A 12,813-nucleotide genomic window follows, 5' to 3' on the forward strand; every position below is an offset into this window, starting at 1 on the left:
CGAGCTCTCAGCTCAGAACCTGACGCGGGGCTCGAACTCAAGAACGGTGAGATCGTGACCTGAGCTGAAGTCGGACGCTTAACCGACTGAGCCACCCAGGCGCCCCTGAATCTAGTTTTTAAAGAAAAGTTTACTTATTTTGAGAGAGAGAGAGAGCAAGCAGGGGAGGGGCAGAGAGAGCGAGAGAGAGAATCCCAAGCAGGCTCCATACTGTCAGTGTGGAACCCGATGCGGGGCTCAAACCCACAAACTGAGATGATGACCCTGAGCCGAAACCAAGAGTTGGACACTTAACCAGCTGAACCACCCAGGCGCCCCTGAATCTGTATTTCTAAAGCATCTTTATGTTTGCTCTATTTTAATTAAGTGTACCTTTTAATTTCCAAAGTATTGAGAAATGTATGCTGCATTTACTATAGTAATCTGTTGTTAGAACAGAGGTGAACAATCCGTTCTTGGGAATTAAGGTATCGTGATAGAGCAGAGCCAGCCTGTGAGAGAGCAACTTCCTGCCTCCACATTGTGGGTTGGCTAGAACTATTCCCCGGCATTCTGGGATTTCTCCTGTCTACAGAGGCATGTGTTTATCCTTCTCTTTCTCTTCCCCCCCGCCCCACCCAGTTTTATTGAGAGACAATAGACACTCATCAGTATGTAAGTTTAAGGTGTACACCATGATGCTTTAACTTACATGTATTGCAAAATACCATCATGATAGATTAGGCTAACATCCATCTTCCCATATAGATACAATAGAAAGAAAAGAAAGAGAAAAAGAAAAAAGAAGAAAACAAATTTCTTCACGTGATGGGAACTGTTGGAATTTACTCTAATAACTTTCCTATATACCATGCGACACTGTTAGCTGTTTTCATTTGTGTGCTGCATCCTTGGTACTTATAACTGGAAATTTATACCTTCTGACCACCTTCCTCCAGTTCCGCCCCCTGCCCTCCCAACCCTCTGCCTCTGGTAACCACAGGTTTGTTCTTTTTCTGTGAGGTTTCTTTTTGTCCATATGTAAATGAAATCAGGCAGTATTTGTCTTTCTCGGATTTATTTCACTTAGCATAATGGCTTCAAGATCCCTCCATGTTGGAATAAATGATAGGATTTCCTCATTTTTTAAATGGCTGAATATGATTCCTTTGTGTATGTATATATCACAACTTCTTTATCCTTTCATCCTCAATGGATCATAGGTTGTGTTATTATAAATAATGCTGCTATGGACGTGGGGGTGCAGAGCCATCTTCAAGCTAGGGTTTTAGTTTCCTTTGGATATATTTCTGGAAGTGGAATTTTGGGATCATGTGGTAGTTCTGTTATTAAATTTTTTAGGGTCCTCCATATTGTTTTGCATAGTGACTGTACAAATTTACATTCCTACCAAGTGCACAAAGGTTCCCCTTCTCCATATTTTTGCCAGTGTTTTCTTGTCTTTTTGGTGGTAGCCATTCTAACAAGTCTGAAGTGGTACCTCATTGTGCTTTTAATTTACATTTCCCTGATGACTAGTGATGTTGAAGACCTTTTCATGTACCTCTTGGCCTTTCATATATCTTCTTTGGAGAAATGTCTGTTAGGTCCTTTGCTTATTATTTAATTGTGGGTTTTTTTTTTTTTTTTTGCTATTGAGTTATGGAAGTTCTTTATATATTTTGCATATTAACCCCTTACCAGATAAATGGTTTGCACATATTTTTTCCCATTCTGTAAGCAACTAGGTTGTCTTTTCACTTTGTGGATGGTTTCTGTTGCTATGCAGAAGCCTTTTAGTTTGATGCAGTCCCATTTGTTTATTTTTGATTTTGTTGTTTGTGCTTTAGATGTCATATCCAAAAATCGTTACTAAGACCTATGTCAAGGAGCTTTATTTCTGTCTTGGAGTTTCATGGTTTCAGGTTTTCATTTAAGTCTTTAATCCATTTTCACTTAATTTTTGTGAGGAATGTGAGATAGGGGTTCAGTTTCTTTCTTTTCCATTTTAATATACAGTTATCACAACACCATGCATTGTGAAGAGACTGTCTTTTCTTCATTGAGTATTGTGGCTCCCTTGTCAAATATTAGTCGACTGTATAAGCTGGGCTCTTGTTTCTGTTCCATTGGTCTGTTTGTCTGTATTTATGCCAATACCATACTGTTTTGATGACTATAGCTTTTATAGTATAGCTTGAGATCTGCAAGTGTGATGCCTCCTTCTTTGTTTTTTCTCAATATTCTCTTGGCTATTCAGGGTCGTTTGTGTTTCCATGTAAATTTTAGGAGTATTTTTTTCTACTTCTGTAAAAACTGCCTTGGGAATCTTGATAGGGATGGCATTGAATCTATAGATATCTTTTGGTAGTGTTGACATTTTAACAATATTCTTATAGTCTACGCACATGAGATACCTTTCCATCTATTTGTATTTTCTTTGACTTCTTTCATTGGTGTCTTGTAGTTTTCAAGGTAGAGAGAGAACTTTCACTTCATTAAATATATTCCTAAGTATTTTATTGTTTTTGAAGTTATCGTAAATGGAAATGATTTCTTTAAAAAATTTTTTTTAATTAAAACATTTTTTAAGTTTATTTATTTATTTTGAGAGAGGGAGAGAGAGAGAGACAGACAGACAGTGAACAGGGGAGGGGCAGAAAGAGAGAATCCCAAGCAGGTTCTGTGCTGTCACCCCAGAGCCCGATGACAGGCTCAAATTTACAAATTGTGAGATCATGACCTGAGCTGAAACTAAAAGTTGGACACTCAACTGACTGAGCCATCCAGGTGCCCTGGGATTGATTTATTTCATTTTTATAAAATTCATTGTTAGTGTGTAGAAATACTACTGAGTTTTAATGTTAATTTTGTGTCCTGCAACTTTACTGAATTCCCTGATAAATCTAACAGTTTCTTTTTGTTGTTGAGTCTTTAGGATTTTCTGTATATAAAATTATGTCCTCTGTAAATAGAGACAGTTTACTTCTTTGTTTCCAATTGTGATACCTTTTAATTTTTTTCTAGCTTGGTTTTTGTAGGTAGGACTTCTTGTACTATATTGAATAAGTGTGGTAAAAGTGGGTCCTTTTGTCTTATTTATAATCTTAGAGGAAAAGCTTTGAATCTTTCACTATTGAGTATGAGGTTAGCTGTGGGCTTGTCATCTGTAGCCTTTATTATGTTGAGATACATTCCTTCTATGCCTAATTTGTTGGGAGTTTTTATCATGAATAGATGTTGAATTTTGTCCAGTGCTTTTTCTGCATCTATTGAGATGATCGTATGGTTTGTTTTTATTCCGTTCATTTGACATATCATATTGATTGATTTATATATGTTGAACCATCCTTGCATCCCAGAGATCAGAGATAAATCCCACTTGATAATGGTGGGATCTTTTTAATGTACTGCTGTATTTGACTTACTAGCATTTTATTGAGAAGCTTTGCATCTACATTTATCAAGGATATAGGTGTGTAGTTTTCTTTTCTAGGAGTGTCATTTTCTGGTTTGGTATATCAGGATCATGCTGACTTTGTAAAATGAGTTTAAGAAGAGGAGGGAACTCTTCAGTATTTTGGAGGAGTTTGCATGTGATTGGTTTTAATTCTTCAAATATTTGGTAAAATTCACCAGTGAGACCATCTCATCCTGGGCTTTTTTTCATTGGAATATATATATACACACACACATATATATATACACACCCACATATGTATACTTATATATATATTCGCACACACACATATATATACTTATACGTGTATATACATATACACACACAAATTATATATATATTATATATATATATATATATATATATATTTCATTCTTAAACATTTATTCATTTTTGAGAGAGACAGTGTGAGTGAGGGAGGGGCAGAGAGAGAAGGGAGACACAGGATCTGAAGCAGGCTTTAGGCTCTGAGCTGTCAGCACAGAGCCTGATGTGGAGCTTGAACCCATGAACTGTGAGATCATGACCTGAGCCAAAGTTGGACACTTAACTAACTGAGCCACCCAGGGGCCCTGGAATATTTTAGATTACTGATTGATTCTTCCTACTAGTAATTGGTCCATTCAGATTTTCTACTTTTATCTGATTTAGTCTTGGTAAGTTTTATGTTTCTAAGAATTTTTTCATCTAGGTTGTCTAGTTTGTTGGCGTATAGTTTTTCATTGTTTTCTCCAGATCCTTTGAATTTCTGTGGTATCGGTTGTAATGTCTCCTTTTTCGTGTATAATTTTGATGATTTGAGTTTTCTTTTTTTCTTGGTTGGTGTAAGGGTTTATCAGTTTTGATTTCTTTTCAAAGACATGACTCTGTTTTGGTTAATCTTTCTATTGTTTTTTTGTTCTCTATTTCATTTATTTCTTCTTTAATCATCATTATATACATTTTTTCTTCTGCCACCATTGAGCTCACTTTGCTCTTCTTTTTCTAGATCCAGAAGGTATAGAATTAGGCTATTTGGGATTTTTCTTGTTCTTAATGTAGGTGCTTATTGCCCTTAACTTTGCTTTTAGAACTACTTTTGCTGCATCTCCCAAGTTCAGCTATGTTTGTTTGTTGTGTTTCCATTTTCGTTTGTCTCAAGAATGTTTTTGTGGGTTTTTTTTTGTTTGTTTTTTTTTTTTTTTGCTGCATCTCCCAAGTTCTGGTATGTTTGTTGTGTTTTCATTTTTGTTTGTCTCAAGAATCTTTTTTTTTTTTTAAGATTTTATTTTTAAATAATCTCTATACCACATGTGGGACTCGAACTTAGAACCCTGAGATCAAGAGTCACATGCTCTACCGACTGAGCCAGCCAGCCAGATGCCCCTCAAAAACTGTTTTTAAATTTCCTTTAATTTCTTCTTTGATCTACTGATTATTGAGTAGAGTGTTGATTTCCATATGTTCATGGATTTTACAGTTTCCCTCTTGCTACTGATTTTTGATTTCATGCCATTGTATCAGAAAAGATACTTGGTCTGATCTCAGTCTTCCTGAATTTGTTAAGACTTGTTTTGTGGCCTGATATAAGGTCCATTCTAGAAATTGTTCTGTGTGTACTTGAGAGAAATGTGTATTCTTCTGTTGTTGGGTAGAATGTTCTGTATATGTCTGTTAGGCCCATTTAATCTCTAATGTTGTTCACATATACTGTTTCCTTTTGATTCTGTCTGGGTGATCTGTCCATTGTTGAGAGTCAAGTATCAAAGTCTGCAAGTACTATTGTTTTACTGTTTGTCTCCTTTTCTGTTAGTTTCTGCTTTCTATATTTAGGTATTCCAATGTTGGGTGAATGAGTATTTACAGTTGTTAGATCTTTTTATATTGACCACTTTATCATTTTATAATGATCTCTGTGTCCTTTTAACACTTTTAAAGTCTGTTTTGTTTTTGGTTACCATTTGCTTAAAATGTCTTTTTCCATCCTTTTCTCTCAGCGTAGGTTTGTCTTTAAGGCTAAAGTAAGTCAGCATATTGTTGGATCTTTTCTTTTTTTTTAATCTACTGAGGCATTTTCTTTCTTTTAATTGGACAATTTAATCTTAAAAAAAAATTTTTTTATGTTTATTTCTGAGAGACAGAAAGAGACAGAGCATGAGTGGGATAGAGGCAGAGAGAAAGGGAGACAGAGTCCAAAGCAGGCTCCAGGCTCTAGGCTCTGAGCTGTCAGCACAGAGCCCGACGTGCGGGCGCGGGGCTTGATCCCACGAACCGCAGGATCTTGACCTGAGAGGAAGTCGGATGCTTAACCGACTGAACCACCCAGGTGCCCTGGACAATTTAATCTTCTTAACATTTAAAGTAATTATTGATAGGTAAGGACTTACTATTGTCATTTTGTTAATTGTTTCCTGGTTGTTTTGTAGATCCCTTATTCCATGATTCTTATCTTGCTGTCCTTTTTGTTGTTTTGATATCTCTTGGTATCAGTATATACTGTTTTGACTTCTTTGTTGTATTTTTTGGCGTAATTAGTATAAGATTTTTCTGACTGGTTGCTATGAGGCTCACGTAAAATATCTTAAACTTATCACACTCTATTTTAAACTGATGGCAACTTAAGTAGAGTTTGTAAACTTTGCAGTTTTACTTCTCCTCTCCCTCACATTTTAGGTTACTTCTGTTACTATTTATACAGTACAAAAAAACACATAGGGATGCCTGTCTGCCTCGGTTACTAGAGCATGTGATTCTTGACCTTGGGGTCGTGAGTTGAAGTCCCATGTGTGGCATAGGGTGTACTGTAAAAAAAAATTTTTTTAATGTAAATTATAACAGATTGTTGTCATTATGGTTGTTTTAAGTATATTCTTCTAACTTTTAAACTAGTTTTAAGTAACTTATGCCCCACTATTACCATATTGCAGAATAGAAAATGCCCATGTATTTGCTATTACCAGTAAGATTTACACTACCTTTTTTAAAAAAAAAATAAAAATGTTTATTTGAGGGAGAATTAGGGAGGAGCAGAGAAAGAGAGGGGAGAGAGAATCCTAAGCAGACTCTGCACTGTGAGTGCAGAGCCCAATGCTGTCTCTGTCCTTTGAACCGTGAAATCATGACCTGAGCCAAAATCAAAAGTCAGATGCTTTACTCACTGAACCACCCAGCTGCCCCAGCCATTATTGCTTTAAATATACTTTCTCTTTCTTTCTCTTTCTTTTCTCCTTTTGGAATTCCCAAAATGTGAATATTGTTTTGCTTTGTTGTTTTTTTCCCCCCCCATTGTGTACCATAATTCCTGTAGGCTTTTTTCACTCTGTTTCAGAACATTTTTGCTCCTCTGACTCTGGAATTTCCAGTGTCCTATTCTCTCTAGTTGTTGATTCTTTTTTCTGCATGGCTGAAGCAACCTTTGAAGCTCTGTTGAATTCTTTAGTCATTATATTCTTCAACTCTCGGATTTCAGTTTGTTTGTTTTTTGATGGTTGCTGTTTTCTTGTCAGACTTCTTATTTTATTCATGTATTGTTTCCCAAGTTTTATTTAGTGGTGTCTCTCTTTTCTTGTAGCTCACTGAATTTCCTTAAGAGGAGTATTTTAAATTCTTTGTCTGACAGTTCTTGGATCCTCCATTATTGGAACTCGATGAGTTTCCTTTGGTGGTGTCATATTTACGTGACTTTTTGTGATCCTTGATTCCTTATTTGAGTAATGGGGCTTCTCCTCTAGACTTACCAGTTTTGTTTTTTCACTGGTTAGCTCTGTTTGGGTTTCTGGGTGTGTCTGCTGGTAATGGTCTTGGGCAAGTGGGACCTGCTATTATCATCTTCTTTTGGGCCAGGCGGCTCTTAGAGCTCTGAGAATGGGTACAGGGACTTGTGCTCCTGGCTTGGTTGCCTACCCTGCTGAGGCTTTGTGGTTGCGTGAATTCTCCGGTCAGACTTACTAGATATGGTCTGGACTGGATACCATATTCCGGGGTAGGTGGGGCCATGGGTTAGCTTCCCTCCAGGGAGAGCCATCCTTATTGTGAATTTTAGTCACCCAGATCTTGTTATATTGCTTAATTTCTTTCGTAATATCCTGGAAAAGGAGACTATTTTCGGAACTTTTTTGAAATTCCTAGTAATTGTAATATGCAAGTTAGGAAAATTTGGTGACTTTGAAAATGAGCACATTTTGGGGTACCTGGGTGGCTCAATTGGTTAAGTATCCAGCTTAGGCTCAGGTCATGATCCCATGGTTTGTGAGTTCAAGCCCTGTGTTGGGCTCTGTGATGACGGCTCAGAGCCTGGAGCCTGATTCAGGTTCTGTGCTTCCCTCTCTCTTTGCTTCTCCCCTGCTCATGCTCTGTCTCTCAAAAATAAATAACCATTAACAAAATATTAAAAAAGAAAAGAAAAGAAAACAGGTATATTTTAATATGGCCATGTTCTTAAAACTGTGCTTGTCAACATGGTATCCTTTATGTGAAAACATTGACAACCACCATTTTCAGAATGAATGAGCAGAAAATAATGTTTCAAGTAAGTTTTTAGATGCAGATTAATGTATTCTTAAACGTTAAGTTTCAAGCTACTTGAGAACTAGTGGCTCTTATGTGATAGAGTCAGTTACACAAAAAGGTTCCGCTCCGTCAGCACACTGTCAGCTTGGAGCCCGATGTGGTGTTTGGACTCATGAACGGTGAGATCTTGACCTGAGCCAAAATCAAGAAACAGATGCTTAACCGACTGAGCCACCCAGGCACCCCTCATGTTTACTTTCTAGTAGTGTTGCCCTGTGTGGTTTTCCAAAGTACACAGCACACAGCTGTGTGGAAACACTGGCCTGAACAAAGTCTAATGCATTTCTTGATGTAGGACCTCCCAGATTCATTAATAATGTTCAAAGGTAAATACCATCCCTAGTTCTTCTACATCATTTAAACCAAGGAACTTTTTTTTTTTCCCTTTTTAGTACACTGCTTATTAATATCTTGCATTTTGGTGATAAATTTTGGAACTTGGAACTACAGCCCCAGTACCGTACGTGCTTTATTTGGTAGGATGTAGTTACTAAAGGAAGAAAAACAGTTACATGTATGTATTTATTTATTTTTTTTATTTTTTAATTTTTTTTAACGTTTATTTATTTTTGAGACAGAGAGAGACAGAGCATGAACGGGGGAGGGGCAGAAAGAGAGGGAGACACAGAACCGGAAGCAGGCTCCAGGCTCTGAGCCATCAGCCCAGAGCCCGACGCGGGGCTCGAACTCACAGTCCGTGAGATCGTGACCTGAACTGAAGTCGGACGCTCAACCGACTGAGCCACCCAGGCGCCCCCCAAAAAAGTTACATGTATTTAAATGAGACTCAGGTCAAGGGACCACTTGATGATGAGGTAACATTTTAGTGTTGCTGTCTGCACTTCAGACCACAGTTTTCTTAAGAGCTGTCTTGCTACTTGATGGTCTCTCTGGGCCACAGCCTACTTCCGGTGGTAAATTTTCCCAGTGGTGGGAGAAGCTGTCTGGATTCTGGCTCTGTGGTAGTGCTGCTTTCCATTTTGATGATAATCACAGGTTGGCTGCTACATGATGAGGGAATGGTTTGAGTCCCGGGAATAAGTGGCATATCTTCTGGAATGTGGACACTGAGAAATATTTTGCCAATATATAATGCCTGTTTATTCCCACGCTGCCCTGTTTATTCCCACGCTGCCCTGTTTATTCCCACGCTGCCCTGTTTATTCCCACGCTGCCTGTTTATTCCCTCACTGCCCTGTTTGTTCCCACGCTGCCTGTTTATTCCCTCACTGCCCTGTTTGTTCCCACGCTGCCTGTTTATTCCCTCACTGCCCTGTTTGTTCCCACGCTGCCTGTTTATTCCCGTGCTGCCCTGTTTATTCCCACGTTGCCTGTTTATTCCCGTGCTGCCCTGTTTATTCCCACGCTGCCTGTTTATTCCCTCACTGCCCTGTTTATTCCCTCACTGCCCTGTTTATTCCCATGCTGCCTGTTTATTCCCACGCTGCCTGTTTATTCCCACGCTGCCCTGTTTATTCACATGCTGTCCTTGTTTTGCCTGAAGAAGCTTTGTGCGCATCTCAACTCATGAGGAGTCACATGGTGCCCAGAGGTGTGCGTTCCCCCACTGCATGCGGTGAACCGTCTCCACTTTGGTGTGCTGTCAGGTAGATGCATCTTGTTGAGGACAGGAAGTGCGTAGGGTTTCATGAGTTACTTATTAACCTGAGGCCCTTTCTTTATTTTTGAAATGGGATGATATTTGCCCTCCTTAACTTGCAGTGTTTGTGTGCACAAGTGAGAAAATAGAGGCGAAACTGTTTTTGCGGAATCATTGAAAGCTATGTTATACTTTCATAAGGTTAGGAAATTTAACATTCTTATCTCCGAAGCCGAGAAGTAGGTTATTAAAAAAAAAAAAATCACCAGAGTGCTTTAATTACTTAACTGTCACTTTCACTGGTGACATTAGAGGTAAAGTGTGAATTAACTTTGGAAACAAATGATGGCAAATTATTAAGTATAAATAGGGGAAACAGAAGAAAAATATTTAGGATTGAATAATTGAGGTATAAATGTACTATCATCACCTGTGGTCGTGACAGGCATCCTATCAGATTCTCTGGAAAGTTAAAGTATAGGCCATAGCTGTCGCCATTTATTAGAACAGTAAAAAGAAATCATGATGTTTAAGGACTTTGTTTTATGTTAATTACCATGAAATTATTCTAAGGTATCCTGAAATGCATATGGCTTAGTTGGACAAATAATTAAATTGATTTTTTGCATTATATCCAAAAAGTTACTCTGTTATGAATAATTCATAAGGGAAATATTGTGAAGCAATTGCTTTTTAACCTATGATTGAGTCTAGGCAGCTCAGGCTGGTGCTCTGTGATCTTAAGGTGGGTGCTGAAAGCTTCCCAGCCGTCAGATCCAAATGGTGTATTTAGTGGACTCTTTTTTGTTTTAATATTTGTTTCATTTTTGAGAAACAGAGAGAGCACATAAGGGGCAGAGAGAGGGAGACACAGGATCCCACGCGGTCTCTGTGCTATGAACACAGAGCCTGATGCAGGCCTGGAACTCACGAACTGTGAGATCATGACCTGAAATGAAGTCGGATGCTTAACTGACTGAGTCACCCAGACGCCCTTTTGGTGGGGTTTTTTTAAAACAGCTTAAGGTTGTCTGTCAGGCAATTTAAGTGTCTGTTCCGTATTTACACTAGTGATGTCTCTTATGAAAACATATGTGCATTTCAGAAGAGGAGAATGTATAAAGATCAGATTTGGTTATGCATAATAGTCCTTTTACTGCTCTGGTTTTAAATTGTAATTAATTATATATTTAAAATTATATATATGTATGTATGTATATATACCTAAAATTTTTAATTTTTTAGGGTGCTCTAGTTTAAAGAAATTTTTTTAATGTTTATTTATTTTTGAAGGAAAGAGAGACAGAGCATGGGCGGGGGAGGGGCAGAGAGAGAGGGAGACACAGAATCTGAAATGGGCTTCAGGCTCTGAGCGGTCAGCACTGAGCCTGATGTGGGACTTGAACTCACAAACCATGAGATCATGACCTGAGCTGAAGTCGGTCGCTTAACGGACTGAGCCACCCAAGGCGCCCCAGTGAGCTAGTTTTAAATGTCTGAGCGAGGCATGCACCCTAATGCTAGTTTACTACAAAGTTCATTTGGCACATTTTTATGGCCAGATCTTTAAAAATGTAAAGTTCTTTCACTTCCTTATCTTAAAATATAATCACTTATGTATTAACCATTTTGTTTTGTTTTCAGTATTACTAATGTTTTTTCCTTGATTTTTGTCAGACTTTACTGTTAAGCTTTTCAGAGATGGCTACCCTGGCTTTGTTACATTGTTTCTGAAACTTGAGTATATATCTCAATCCCTGGAAGGTTTGTGAAATAGAGCAGTGGCCCTGCCCCCTCAGTTTCTGATTCAGTCTGTCAATGAGGAGGTCTGAAAATTTGCATTTCTACACTGTGCCCAGTGTCCTGTCTTTGGCACAAGCTTTGAGAAGCACTATAGTATCTTCCTTTTCTATCCCTGTCTTGCTTTAAAAAAAAAAAAATGTATACTTTAGTCTTCGTAAAAACTTTTCAGAAACTTTTTTTTTTGGAAAATTCTAAAAGTGTAGGAGAGAGAATGTTATCATTAATACCCGTGTTTTACCTTCCACTGGGCTTCAGCATTTTTCGGTTTTGACCAGTTTTGTTTCATCTATCCTCTTCTTTTGTCCCCACTCCCCCACTCTTTCTTTTCCTTTATCTTTTTCTTCTTTCTTTCTTGTTTTCCTTCTTCAGTGCTGGAACATTGAATAGCAAATTCTAGATGTCCTACCTCATCCATAATTTTCCTGAAATAAAAGGAACTTTAAAATAGAACTATGAGGGGCTCCTGGGTGGCTCATGGGTTAAACGCTCAGCTGTTGATTTTGGCTCAGGTCATGCTCTCACAGTTCGTAAGATCGAGCCGGGAGTTGGGCTCCATGTGGACAGTGTGGAGCCTGCTTGGGATTCTCTCTCGCCCTTTCTCTCTGCCCCCCTCCACCTGCACTCACATGCACGGTCTCTCCCTTTCTCTCTCTCTGTGTCTGTCTCTGGCTCTGTCTCTGTCTTTGTCTCTGTCTCTCAGAATAAATAAACATTCCAAAAGATAAAGTAGAACCGTGATACTGTTATGTGTTACCCAAATGAGCTCTGAGACCTTAACACCATCAAATATCTAGTCCTTGTTCAATTTTCCCTAATTATGGTTTTTAAAAATGTGCATCTTGTGTCTGGTTACCTTAAGGAATTCGTTCACATAATTTTGCAGTTGGTTATGTGGGATTTTCTAGACATAGGTCACCAGTGAATACAGTTGGTTTATCTGTTCCTGTTTAAATTGTATCCTTTTTTAAATTTTTTCCCTTTCTGGTTGTCTGTTAGTGAGAACCTCCAGAACAATGTTGATTAATATTGATGATGAGGAGTCTTCATGGGAATAGTCTAATGTATGCTTATGAAGTGTGATATTTGTTTGCTTCTGTTAAGTGCCTAGGGGCAATACCAAGGTAAGGGGCTTGCTTTGAAATTAGTTCTCAGCTTGAGGTTTTTTAGACCTCAGGAATAATGTGATGCCTGACCTTAGTCCTGTGTGATCAGCTGTGTTTACGAATTGCCAGGGAAGAGATTTTTCACCTCCTACTTTGTGCCAAGGTCAAGACAGTTTCAATTTTGCTTGCTGGTTCGCCCTGACCCTGGAGGTGTCCCCTTTATGTTATCAGCTTAATGCAGTGATCTCCTTGTAGGCCTGCCTGGAAATCAAAACATAAGCCACGGCCATCAGAGTTCAACCTCAGAGCTTCTTGGATTC

At 38.4% G+C, this 12,813-nt stretch overlaps 1 protein-coding gene across 1 annotated transcript in view; it reads left to right on the top strand.

Moving 5' to 3' along the window:
* Positions 1 to 12,813, top strand: part of ADGRA3 (adhesion G protein-coupled receptor A3) — a 136,309-nt gene that overhangs the window by 76,341 nt on the left and 47,155 nt on the right. The gene's annotated exons all lie outside the window — the stretch shown is intronic.

This window comes from Prionailurus bengalensis, chromosome B1 (assembly GCF_016509475.1).
Source record: "Prionailurus bengalensis isolate Pbe53 chromosome B1, Fcat_Pben_1.1_paternal_pri, whole genome shotgun sequence".
Lineage (NCBI taxonomy): Eukaryota > Metazoa > Chordata > Mammalia > Carnivora > Felidae > Prionailurus > Prionailurus bengalensis.